The following is a 14,080-nucleotide window of genomic DNA, read 5'->3' as shown; positions in this document are numbered from 1 at the left end:
CACACTACGGTACATAATGGGTTATACAATTATTTATTAACTACCATCTAAATTATCGTGATATTATCATTTAACACAAGTATTCTTAAACCCAACCATTGAAAAAAGACACAGTGTGAAATCCGAGGGTCCATAGCTTTCAACTTCAATACATAGCAGTCTACGCGAAGGGGGACCGGAACACAATAAAAGCATTTTCCTTAGTCACACCGGGAGAACAATCGCCCGTCGCTCTGTCCACTCATGACCCAAGGCGGACTGTAACCTTCAAATTACACCGCTATTTCACTTCCTGGGATACACTTACCATTGCCCGATTCATTTGTTTATTCCATTTATTTCATATTACCGCAGACATCCCAAGAAATATTATTCATTTATTATCTACTCCCTCATTCTTCTCGTAGATTATCTTGGGGCAATAGAACATTCAAATTGCTCATTTCACATCTCATCGTAGACTATTTTGGGCGTTCGGCTCTCTCATTACTTTTCATACCATGTATCCTAGTTACTTAGGCATAGAGATATCATTATTTTTTTCTCAACCCTTCATATTTCTCTATGCTCACCAAAAAGAAAATTCTGACCACTCTCTCAAGCATCCGGTACCATCGCACTTCACACTGATTACGCATAAAAAGAACACTCCAGACAGATTCTGGTAAAATAATCAACAGTCAAGCGAAATTTTGCATATTGTCCGTAACATAATTTACCTAAATAGCACAGTTTTGTATCTCCCTCAGTTAGGACTCTTCTCTCTTGATGTTCTTACCTTAATAGAACATCGTCTAAATGACCCAGGAGATCCCCACCTATTCTCTACGACAACCATGTTGAACATTAATAGCAAATTCTTGGACATTGTTATTCCTCTTTCAGCACCCACCTTACGAGAACTCAAAATACTAATCTATCCTTGTTTTTAATACTTGCTAGGATATTATTAATTATTGACAATAGACTACTCCTCATGAAAGACTTATCCAAAAAGAATTAAATGATTTCTCCGGAGAGTTAGCTCTCTTAATTTTATGTTAACATGACAAAAGAAAAATCAATTTCCATATTAAGACATACATTATTCACAGCATTTATGCATTAACAAAGAAAGCCCTACATTCCATCACACCGGTTATGCTTTATCGAGCTAAGAAATCAAATGACATCAACTCATCTGTCTGGTAGTCGTTTTCCCTTCGACGGGAAACCCATGTTAGAGTTCTACTCGTCCATCCTCTCGGCACTGTAGACGAGAGTATCAGCCTTCGAACCTGGTTTGCGACAGTCCATCATTCTAGAAGGCTCGTTCAACTGCTACAAATCTTGAAGTAATCCAATTGGTATCAGATCCAGAGCTTGTCACGCATTCCCTTTGTCTACAACGGGACACACAGAATTTACACAAGATTTTCCCTTATGTAGGCGGGTGTCTCTAATCAAGGGCGGCACGCATTTACACAGTGAGTCGGTTGACTCATAATGCTTGAGGAACCCGGACTCTGAATAACGGATTTTCCCTGTCGACGCTATTCTACCGCCAATGTTTCTGCTCCGAATTAGATAACACTAATTTGCTGATACTAATACTGATGACGGCATTGTTCATAGCCGACTCCCGCTATTCATTTATACAAATGTTTCTAGCGGCCTACCTAAGTTATGCACAGTACTGAGACACTTGCCTAGGCTCGATTGGCTATTGTTCGAGTTCCTAACACGCAGTTCACAAGGTTATACAGTTTACGATCGCGACGGGCACTTACTTCGTCTTTGTAAGTGGTCAATAGACTGTCCTCAGCGAGGGCCGGGGTCGGACTTATATGGTCAAATCGCTGGTCCTTGTGGTGGGGGGCTTCTTCACGCTTAATTAACGAAATCAGCTCCTTTAATAACTACAGTTCAAGACATGTAAAAAGTGGGTATTGTAGACCTTGATTCCCTCTTTCACTCGAGCCAAGTGTGATCGCAGTCCGATCGGCTGATCTTCAGTAATCAAGCTACCGCCATTAATTACACTCGCATCCTTTCGAGGGAGGGGCTAACTCTGGGCGCAATTCTTGGCTTGGGAGACGCAGCATATTCACAAGTGTTACCGTTACATTACAGCTGGACATCTCGTGACCTAAATTCACACCGTGAATAAATTATTCGATATTTTTAGTTTGGGATGCACAGGAAATTCAGTTCTATTCATTGGTGTGCCCCAAATATTTTTCCTATGTCTAATTCAAAATATCAAATTATTTTACGTGCCACAATTCGACGTTAGAACCTGTGACACGTGCAGAAAAAATAGGAAGTTTCTTCTGTTAGTATGGAACCCTGTAAAATAGGCCACACCTCTGAGCGTATTAGACTATCGTTGCGTCGCGTCTTATCTCCAACTCTGTCTCACACATGAGAGCGCCTTTTCTTGCGGGCTTGGCTTCAGCCACACCTTTCCATTGTTTGCCGGGCTATCTTTCCCGGGTCCAGTTCTGACCACACGCCAATCGAGTCCCGGGGATGTTCGTTTTGCCCAACATGGTAAAATTAACACGATTTATGAAGTGATTTTAATAGAATCTTAAGGTGCAGATGCTGTCAATGAGCTGTACAGAACATTGTACGGTTTCAGTACATCAAGATAAAACATCAACCCATACCTCTCGTTCGACTCGTCTGTTCATAGGGAGAATAGAGATGGAAACTGAAATCCGTGCAATTCCTTTTACTGACATTCCGGCGAAGGCACCCGATGGGTCACCCTTAGACATCTGTGCATTTGGACTCCTGGAAAGCGCCGTAGCAAATGTACGTCCACGCATTATCAACGGCCTCTGGAGAGCCTGTCAGGAGGAGTGGGATGAGATAGACATGCTAGCTCTACGGAAATGTCTGCTGCAAGGGAAGTTACGTTGTCGGGCTGGCTTTCCAATTGAGCATATTCATTGGAGGAGACATGGCTTTCCATAAGCTAATTATGCTTCAAACATCGTCCCCAGGTATCCCGAACGACCTTCTGTATTGGTTACTGAGACGGTTACTGGTAGCGATTACGACTACGAAACTTAGCCCTCCGATCATTTATGACACATATTCATAAAACGACGGATAATAACGGAGATATTTATACGCATTGTATTTTTTATAAAAGTCCGTGAGACTAACGTAAGTGAGATGCTGAGCCAATTCCGCACAACTCTAGCCACGAAACTCAACCGCATATTCGGAACTCGTCCGCATAATGTCTCTCTTGGGTACAGCTTTATCGTACTTCACATACTTCCGGAGAAGAACAGACTATCAATTTTACATGCCGGATTAAACGTGTTAATTAAGCCAGGGAATGTTGCATATATTCCATTGCGAACTGCCGCGTGAAGAACAGGTAAAAGTAATAGTTCTGAATAAAATCGCGAATTAAAGGGTTGATTTCTATCCTAATTTTAGTTGTTGTGTTCCCGTATATAAAAGGCTGTTATTATTGGACGGCACAAACGTCGGCGGTTGCAGAGTGTGTCCCGGCCCTCGTGTGGCCATGGCTGGTCCGTGGTCCGACAGCTCTGCACTCCGACCGATTAACCGAGCAGAGGAGGGGTTGCTACGGCTCTGCTGTGGCTCTACGCCTCTGTATTCAGGAGACGGAGAAGGTCTGGTCCCTACTGTCGGCTGTCCTGAGAATGGTTTTACGTGGTTTTCAATTCTTCCGCAATAAGGCGAATGCCGGGACAGTTCTTAGTACAGGCCACGGCCACCAACACTCTGAGTTTCTCCGCACACCTTCTTGTTCGATGCAAATCTCCTGGCTGAGAGATGGCGTCACCGTCTAAGAGGCCCGCCTCCCCCTTCAGGGGAGGAATGAGAACATTTAACAGTAGCCCCTATACCATATGAAGGCCTATTATTATTATTGGACAGCATCTTGTGTACGTCTAGTGTTTTGATAAAATATAATTTAAGTCTTCTCCTCGGTAAGGGCCTTTTCCAAAATATTACGGTACTCTTCTGATAATGACTGTAATATCCAACATGTAGCACATAACCGCCTGTTGAAAGCCTCGGTCATCTAATACGACTGCTGCCCCGCTAGTTGTCTGGTTCCACGGCTAAATGGTTAGCGTGCTGGCCTTTGGTTCAAGGGGCCCCGGGTTGGATTCCCGGCAGGGTCGGGGATTTTAACCTTAATTGGTTATGTCCACTGGCCCGGGAACTGTATGTGTGTGTCGTCCTTAAACAGAAAATACAAGAAAAACAAAGAATCAATTAGAAAAGTAAGGAAAATATATGTAAAAAGTCTAAAATATATATATTTTAAAATGTATGAAAACTAAAGTCAGTCTCCAGCCATTCTATCCAGTTGATTTCCACCTTTCATATTTTTTTACCTAAAAGGTATTCATGTACAGATTTGTCATCAGGTACTATAAACCACTTAACTTCCGCCTTCCTCAAATTATTTGATTTTTCAATTTTTTTGTCTCTTTGAAGCAATCATATCTTTGGTTCTAAATGAGGTACGGAGTTGGTTTTGGTCTAAGAACACTCCGTGGATCACGATATTTCATTTCAGCTCTTAACTATTCAAATCGGTTGATTCTGAGGAAAGTCATGGGTGCACATTCAATTTGAAGTCTCATTTCTTCAATATTTTTTCTCATTGAAGCAATCATATCTTTGGTTCTAACTGAGGTACGCAGTTCGTTTTGATCTGAAAACACTCAGTGGATCAAGCGCTTTCTCTTTAGATATTAACTACTTAAATGGGTAGATTCTGAGTAAAGTTATGCGTACATTTGTCTCATGACGAAGATCTTTGAAGGACATTTTAACAGTTCGGCGCGTAGTGTTGTTCCAAGGAACGTTTAATTCAATTTCTTTGTGTGATGTATTTTCAAGTGTTTTGTTGACATAATATTACATTACATTACCACAGCAGATCATGTGCTTTATTTCATTAACTCGGAACTTTGCATATACATCCGTGAGGATAGTAACGAACAACACCATACATTGCGGGTGGAGCCAGCGGGAAATTGCTAGTATATATATAAAAAGGAAAAAAATATAAAAAGGAAGAAAAGATGGCATAAGGATTTCCTCAGCCTTACTTGATTGGCTTTTCTGACCGACTCAGCTGTATCTTATTTCAAACAGCTTCTCAGTTGAATTTCAAGTAGGATGATGCACATTTCAATATCAGTTTAGGATGCGCATTTTTTGACGATAAGCGGACTAACACTAACAAAATACCGTTCCTTGAAACTCTTTACTGATCTTGAAAATCTCCTACCCTGACTCTTGACGATAAGGATCACTGATGTTTGATCGGATCCATTTTTGAGTGTTAGTGCTAGTAAAACTCTATTCGGTAACACAGTGGGCTTCACCAAAAATCATCCTGAATTTCCTCGCATTCTTTACAGATTTTCCGAAAACTGAAATCAGTTATTATGCAGCTTGTTGCTAATTTGTAATTGCTATACTTACCAATCATCGTCCCGAAATGTCCGTTGCTTGAGGAGAGAAGTTACATTGTACGATTCCACACCGAGTGAGAAATCCTGTCAGCACGTCTCTCATTCTTCTCCATGACACACTTCTTTCTGCTCTGAACACTTTTGATAATTCCTTAAAGGTTTCAAACATTCAGAGCCTAGTAATTGTAGATAAAGTTCGTATTGCTTGAAATTACTTACACTTCTGTCCTACTCGACAGGATGGAAGGCCAGGAAGGGTCTACGAAAATAATATCAAGAATGTTTTGTTTTCGATTTAAAACAGAAACTGGCGGGGAGAAATTATAAGGATAATTTTATTTGTTTTATCCCCTACAAGCCCAATTATTTTAACGGTGTTCGCTGACGCCGAGGTGGCAGTATTTGGTCGCTCAGGAGTTCTATTTACGTGCAAATAAAAATACTGACACGAGGATGGTGCATTTTTTATCACCTTCAAATACTGCTGGGCTGAGCCGGGATCGAACCTGCCGACTTGAGCTTAGGAGGCCAGCGATCTACCATCTAGGGTACAGAGTGCTGCGATGGAAAGAACGGTCCAGTAGATTGAGTCAGAAGTTCTTTGACAGAATAAGGAAAAACTGAACAAACTTCAACTAAGATATCTTAATATTAGTTTCTATTAAAAGAGGAGTTTGACTTAACAGAGCAGTCTGGAGAGTAAAATGGATATTTCGGTTATTTTGACGAGAAAAAAGATTCTGGAAACTGCTAGGCAAAGACTTATCAGAAAACATTACACAGACGTTAGTTTGCTTTTACCAAATATTCAATGTTCTTCACGTGGAATTTCATTTTTTCCTGATGATGTTCCTCTTAACTTTACATAATTATCCTTATTTTACTTCTGTTATATTGCTGGGGTATGGGTAGTGCTGAGTAATGGCGTTCAGAGCATGACTAGTGCATTTGAGTGTTATGAAAGGTGCTGCTCATAGGGTCAGTCGTGCTGCAATAGTACTTTCTGACCCAGTGAGGAAAGCAATGGCAAACTATCTCACTCATCTTGCCTAGTACGCCTCATTTTGGTGCTGCCATTGGATTTTGGGGTTTCCTTATAACCGCATAACCTTTGGTGGTGCTATCTGAGGATCCAACCAGCCTCTGGGCTGATGACCTAACAGACAGACAGACAGACAGACAGACAGACAGACAGACAGACAGACACATATTCAGACACTTTTTTTGCTACGGTATATGTACCACTGTTATGTTGATAACCTTGTGCATGGAATTTTTGATCGCAGGATATTTTCAGGTAGTAGTGGTCGTTATAGCCTAAATTTTGGCACAATATAATTTCATTCTTCTAACTAGAATTACAGGAAAATCCTAATTTTTAAATTTACTAAATTCCAAACTTTCAAGGAAATTGCAATAGAACTTAACTAAGACGATGGACTCGATATTTAAATACATTTTTTCAGGAAATATCTAATTATTATCTGCAGTAGCTTATACAAATACTTTTTCTATTATTTAGAAAGCTCTTCTTGAAAGTTTCACGAAAATCCGTACATTAACTAAAAATCTAATATCCAGCTTGTCCCCTTGAAAATAAATGTTAATTTATGTGGAACACGTTGAACGCCGAGTTTCAACTAATCGTCTTCGTCAGGTTTTCATAGGTCAGCTTGTAAAGTAGGTTAGACAGCACATCTTGTCTGGAACAGAACAGAAACTTAAGTACGCCCAACACGTCTTGGTGACAGCTCAGTGATTTACCGCCGTACTAGTGCGGTTATGTAAGACACTATTGATCGTAATAATTAGCATGAGCTGTTTAAAGAAGGATCAATGGAGTGAGCGCCTACCTTCTCTTTTATAGACCTGAAAGAAATCCAGTTCCCGTTATCTTGTTTTGTCTATGGAATTTTTTTATGGTAGACAGAAAGATTCCATTTTAATTACACTTAACAACAGCATAATAAGCCATACAGTACCAGGTTATTTTCTTGAAAGGCAGAGATAGTTTTACCTGAGCGATTTATCAGAAACTCACTACTGCGTATAATACTCGGCTTATAAAAGTGCAGAGGTATTATTTGCTTCTGTTGTCTGTACAGGGTACAGAGCATATAAGCTTATCTGAAGTGTAAACTAGATTTTATAACCTGTATTACAAATACTGTGCTTAAAAAAATCAGTTATTTAAGAGATCAGATGTCTTCTGGCTCCACGAATAAATGGTCGAAGTAGTAGCCTTCAGTTCCGAGCGCTCGGGGTTCGATCTTTGACCGGCCTGCGGAATTAAATCGGATTTGGTTAATCTCTCTGGATTTGGGGTATTGACATTGTCCTACTATACATTTACATATAATACATCACACTGCCAACCACCACAGAAATATACAATTGAATTACATAGTAACATAAAGTTCAGCTTTTCTTCACTAGAATTCACAGTATTCAGATATGTAAAGTGTTGCTTAACTCTAGGGAGTCCTTCTTCATGTCACAAATTATTATTATTATTATTATTATTATTATTATTATTATTATTATTATTATTATTATTATTATTATTATTATTATTTGATTGACTGCCTAAAATAACACTCTTGTCGTCTAGGCTATCATTAATAAGGTGTCACTCAATACGGTGCATTCTCAAGTTCTCAGATATTGTAAGTTCTTGAAGACCATGATCACCTGAGATTCTTAATATTATTTATTAGAAAGAAGCTATAAAAACTCATGGAGAACTTTCCCCAAACTCACGGTGTTTTTATTAAGTAACACATGGCGAGTGAAAACCTACAACCTGTTTTCCTGTCAATGACTGGGTCAGGGATGGGATGAATGTAGCCCCCAACTTGCGGCGAGGATAGGAATTGTGCCGGCTGCCGAAACCTGTCGCACTCCTCTGAGGCAATGATTAATGACTGACAGATGAAATGAAATGACAATGGAGAGTGTTGCCGGAATGAAAGATGACAGGGAAGCACCCGGAGAAAAACCTCTCCCGCCTCCAATTTGTCCAGCACAAATCTCACATGGACTGACCGGGATTTGAACCACGGTATCCAGCGGTGAGAGGCCGGCGCGCTGCCGCCTGAGCCACGGAGGCTCTAAGTAACACATGGCGAGTAAATTAAGTATTTACCGCGAATGTTATAAAAATAATGCAACTGGAATCCTATATCCTATTTGAAGTCCTAGTTGTAGTCATATTTTTTTCTTTTTTCTTTCTAGATGGAACGAATGGCTCAGACGGTAGAAGTGCTGCCAATCTAAGCCCAGTTTGGCGGGTTAAGTCTCGAATCAGGCCGATGGTACTAGAGTTGAAGATGCTAGAATACGCCAGCTTCACATCGGTAGATTTACCGGTATGTAAATAACTCTTGCGGGACAACTTACCGACACATTGACCACTCCGATAACTATAGATGTCGTTTGTAGAACGTGAAATAATAATAATAATAATTATTATTCTTACTTTATTGCTAGAGATTGAACGTCCCAGTAATGCACAGAGGCTTACGGTAATACTGAAATTGGAAAAGCTCAGGTTCGTGAAGGGAGGAATCGTATCCTTCATAGAGGTAGGATTACATCCCCAGCATTCACTGGTGTAAAGATCGTAAACTACGGTAAACCATCTTGAGGGCTGCCGATGGAGAGGATTCGAACCCACCATCTCCCGAAAGTAAGCTTACAGCTACATGACCCACAGTGAAGCCAGCTCACTCGATAAATATTGTGGTCGTGGGCGCATGTGTTAACCAGAATCCAGGACCTGGTGTTTACAGTGCACAATGTCTTCTGGTACGGGCTAGAGCAATTTATTACTTTCATTGATCTGTCTCTGTCTTATCCTTGGCTTTGATAATGTGAATGTGACTCAGGTATGAGCGATGCTAGTAATGCCATTCCTTCTACAGCCAGTCCCTACTGTGAATGGTGTGAAAATGTTGCGCATAGGGTCGGTTGGTGCATGCATTTCAGTGGGCTTGGCAGAATGATATGTAATAGCAACCTATGGCTGGTGAGGAAAGCAACGGAAAACTACCTCACTCCCCATTTCCATAGTACGCCTCTTCAGTGATGCCTAGGCCATGTATGACAGCTGATGGGAGAGCTATTGAGGATCCATCCAGCCTTAAGGCTGACTAAACATAGGTTACCTTAAAATCACAGGAATAGAACCAGCTTTTGGACGAAACTCTGCATAATGTACACGGCCTAACCACCCAAAAGCTGGTTCTATTCCTGTGATTTTAAGATCTGCGGCCGTGAAAGCCTTTTTTGAATTTTTGAATAGGTTACCTTATTGATAAATCATAATTATAAGAAAAGTCCAACATACCCTTCTTGTGAACAGTTATTCCTGAGTGGAAACCTTAACATTTCATTTTTGGAATGGAATTCTGAAAGACAAGGGAAAATATTAGCCGGTGTTACTTATCATGTTTAACAAAATATTTGAGGCGATGAAGTGCATCCTTCAAGTGCAAGCGCTGAGCCCCGTAGGGCGGCGACTACTGGGCCAGCCTAAGAAACTAAGCTGTGGATGTACATCCCGATGATGCCAAAGACCAAATAAAATGGAGGGTCAGGTATAAAAAGGAGGACCCCAGATAAAGTTGGGAATAATAATAATAATAATAAAAATAATAATTATTATTATTGTACCGGGCGGTACACCTCCACGCCGCTAGTTCAAATATTGCGCCAGTGGAAACTCCTCTACAGGAGAAAGCCTGAACTTTAAAAAAACTGTATTAACTCAACAGTTTCTCCGAAGATGGCTCTGTGTGAATTTTGATGTGTTTTTGTTTGTAATTGACCAAGAAGTGTGGACGTTCTCTACCAGATGTCTCTACTAAAAACTATGATTACGCACTCTGGTGCGAAGAAATGAACTTTCTTGAAGAAATTTTGTATTCTTAAGTTTTGTCTTTACTACATTTTGTTCTTTCATTTTTTGGGTTGGCAATATTAATCTTCCTGTCCGCCAGTTTTGAACTAAGCCAATCCCGAATTTATTTAATTAATTTTCGACCAATAGTGTATGTCTTCTTCGATATGGATATGTAGCTTTAAGCTATCCAATAAAGTTGAGGGGATGTGTCTATTCATTCTTGAAAGGTCTCGAATTTTCCACGAGGGTATAAAAACTGCTTATTTTCTTGTCTCGGGGCTACTTCAGTAACATCTAACTTAGTGTGTGGATATGTAGCAGGGGGCGGGAAGCGCCTCTTTCTTCAAGCAGCAGCTCGTCAACAAGGTAATGGCCTGTTAACATCTTTATTTCTCTCTAGCTCAGCAGTTTAACTCTCGGGGAGGGTTCGAAACATTTTAATATGTAACCTACCACTTTAAAATGTAAATTCCTCTTCTGTCTATGTAAAAACTACAAACTGCAAGTTCTCGCCTCCAGTCCTCTCTGTACTTTGGGCCAGTAACTTAACCTGTTGTTTTATTTTCATTGCGAAGGCCCTGTAGGTTGTGTATTAAATACCCCTGTTTCCTTGTGTGCCTTGAGGGCAGATAGAAGTAAAATTCGTTGTGGCCTTTGATAGGCTTGATTTGAGAGCGGGTCTGCTCTCTCCTAAATTTGATTTCTGTGTGCCTCTAGCAGGCTTAACATTGTAGTTAGGAGCAAGTGCTCCTTGGCGTGATGGGGTTTTCTGCCCCTTTGTTTAATTTTGTACCTTGGTAAAGTTGGGCTAATAGCTCAAGGATTGTCATTGTGGGGCTCGAAGCCCAGATCTTGTAATTATCTCCTAACTCTTGTAATTTCTTTGTGCCTGTTTTTGGCTTGATTTGACTTGTTAAGTTTTCAAATTCTATGTCACCACTGTTAAGTTTTGAAAATATAACCTTTGTTGATATTTTAATTAATTTTTCGAACTTGTAGTTAGACCCATTCCAGCCCGCATCTTCTTTCACCTCTGCTGATCCACCAAAACTCCGTAATAATAATAATAATAATAATAATAATAATAATAATAATAATAATACCGAGCTCGATAGCTGCAGTCGCTTATGTGCGGCCAGTATCCAGTATTCGGGAGATTGTTGGTTCGAACCCCACTATCGGCAGCCCTGAAAATGGTTTTCCGTGGTTTCCCATTTTCACACCAGGCAAATGCTGGGTCTGTACCTTAATTAAGGCCACGGCCGCTTCCTTCCCACTCCTAGCCCTTCCCCGTCCAATCGTCGCCATAAGACCTTTCTGTGTCGGTGCGACGTAAAGCAACTAGCAATAATAATAATAATAATAATAATAATAATAATAATAATAATAATGAAACAGTTCTGAAGCCAGTAGTTCTATATTCAGCCGAAACCCTGTCTCTAAATGCCAACAAAGGACTCCTTGAAGAGCTGGAGAAAAAAGAGCGCAATATTGTGAGAGGACTCATGGAATCAAAGTACAGAAATGGAATCCATCAAAAGAGATCCGACGATGAAGTTTACAGCAAAATAGAGAAGATTACCGACACAATCAGAAAAAGACGGGCACGATTTTACCGTCATGTGAAAGGAATGGACCGAAGAATGTTCCTAAAGAAATCTATTACTTTTTTGATTCAAACCCCAAAACCACAATATCCTGGTTTAGAAATACCAAAGAAGACCTGCAAATGCTACATATCCCAGCTGATGACGCCCTAAACAGAGATCGCTTCCACAAGAAAATATTGACGAACGGGCTACACCGAGAAGAGCAACCGAAGAGAAGACACGGTGCCCTTTGGACTGAGGAGCTTAAGCAGGCCCACTCACAAAGATTGAGGGAAATTTGGGCTCTAAAGAAGACGAAGTTCAGTGTCAAATGCAACAAGACTTAATGTGGTCCTTGATGGCCCCAGCGAATTATATATATATGTGTTGTAATAATAATAATAATGAGAAGAATTATTTCAATTTTCCAGCAGACACTTTTTGCTATGATTTTAATATAGAATTCGTTTCTTATGAGGAAATACTTGGTCAAAAGTGACACATAGACACCATCATCAACAACCGTACAGCGCATGCGGCTACTCTGCCGTTGTTACAGTTACCATAAACTATCACTAAGTATAACTTCAGAGTGTAAAAAATAAGACTATTTATATACAACATGTTTTGTTTATCTATTTAAGCATTATAAACGCCTTTTCTTCCCTGGGTACGAACTGTGACACACAAGTGGAATATCCCTATTATACGGCCTTCCTGACGCCTGGAGGGATGCATTCGGTAGACTATTACTTTTCTGTGGTGCTTGATGATGTGTTTTGTGAATATTACGTTGAATGTGTTACGACAAACACGTAAACCCAGTCCCCATGTCAGAAGAATTAACAAGGTGTGATTAAAATCCCCGACCTTGCCGGGAATGGAAGCGAGCACCTCTGAAACCAAGACCGAAACACTAACCATTCAACCAAGGTATTGGACTTGATCATAATAAACCCTGGTGGGGAAAATAATAATTGTCTATTATAATAAAATATCAATAGTAGTTGTATTATAGACACAACGTTAAGATACAATAATAATTTAATTACGTCCGAGCTTAATCTCAAGGTAGTTAATACTTAGGATGAGTGAATATTCCTCTAAACAGGATTGGGTAAAGTTGGCTGTTATAAATAAAAATTTTCACTTACTTGTTTTTATCGTTTCATTGTTACAAACATGTATTCCACGCATGACGTTTCCATAAAAGAGATTTTTTTGCTCTCTTATCATCACATCGCACGTTCCCTTTAAACTCTAGATAATCTTCCCCTATCATTGACTTCACCTTTCTGTATAGGAATGGCTTCTGTCAAAGAGACTCAAGATATGTCAAAAATGAACTGTAGAATGAACAGTGTTTGCCAAGTAAGAACGAGCAAAATATAGTCCTTTTGGCACTACATTGATTGTCTAGCTCCTTGGCTAAGTAGCCAGTAAAATCAACTTCAGTTAGTTAATTCTCCTAGCTGAAGGGAAGGGTGTTTGTGTTCGTCTTTGTATACATAGTTTTTAATATATAATATCAAACACTACAGAAACACGCAATAAACAATACATTCTTCGATATGAGGCTATCGTCAAGAGAGGCACTGGGCCTTAAAATTGGTCTTAATTTACATGTAGTAATTATCAGGAGAAAAAGAAGGAAAGTAGAATAACAGGAACAAGAAGAAGAAGTATCATTGTAACGTTGTTATGACTTGGACCATCAAGAATTTCCCAATTAAGCCCGTGAAATCAAGGTTTAATTTAAAATATATTGTATGCGCACTCTCTTTGTAAGCGTCTGACAAACATGTGTGAAACAAAACCTTCAACAAAAAATCTGATTTTATCACAGTCAACTACGCATGTTTCATACGCCATTAATACAAGATATGTTTGCTTGTTAGAAAAACAATATACGATGTGGGGCTTTTACCCTCAGTTCATTTGAAATGTTCTTAATAACTGCTAAAACGAACTCTTTTCACTGCAAATAAGCACACATACAAAATGTAAATTTGTATTGGAAGGAAAATACATAAAACTGAAGAAATGTTTACAAGGTTCATGAATTGGTCTCTAACAATGATTTAGCTCGACCAATATGTAAGTAAGAGATAATACGTACTGTA

This window comes from Anabrus simplex, chromosome 3, assembly GCF_040414725.1.
Source record: "Anabrus simplex isolate iqAnaSimp1 chromosome 3, ASM4041472v1, whole genome shotgun sequence".
NCBI lineage: Eukaryota > Metazoa > Arthropoda > Insecta > Orthoptera > Tettigoniidae > Anabrus > Anabrus simplex.
The sequence above is the reverse complement of the archived record's forward strand: the minus strand, read 5'-3'. Positions refer to the sequence as shown.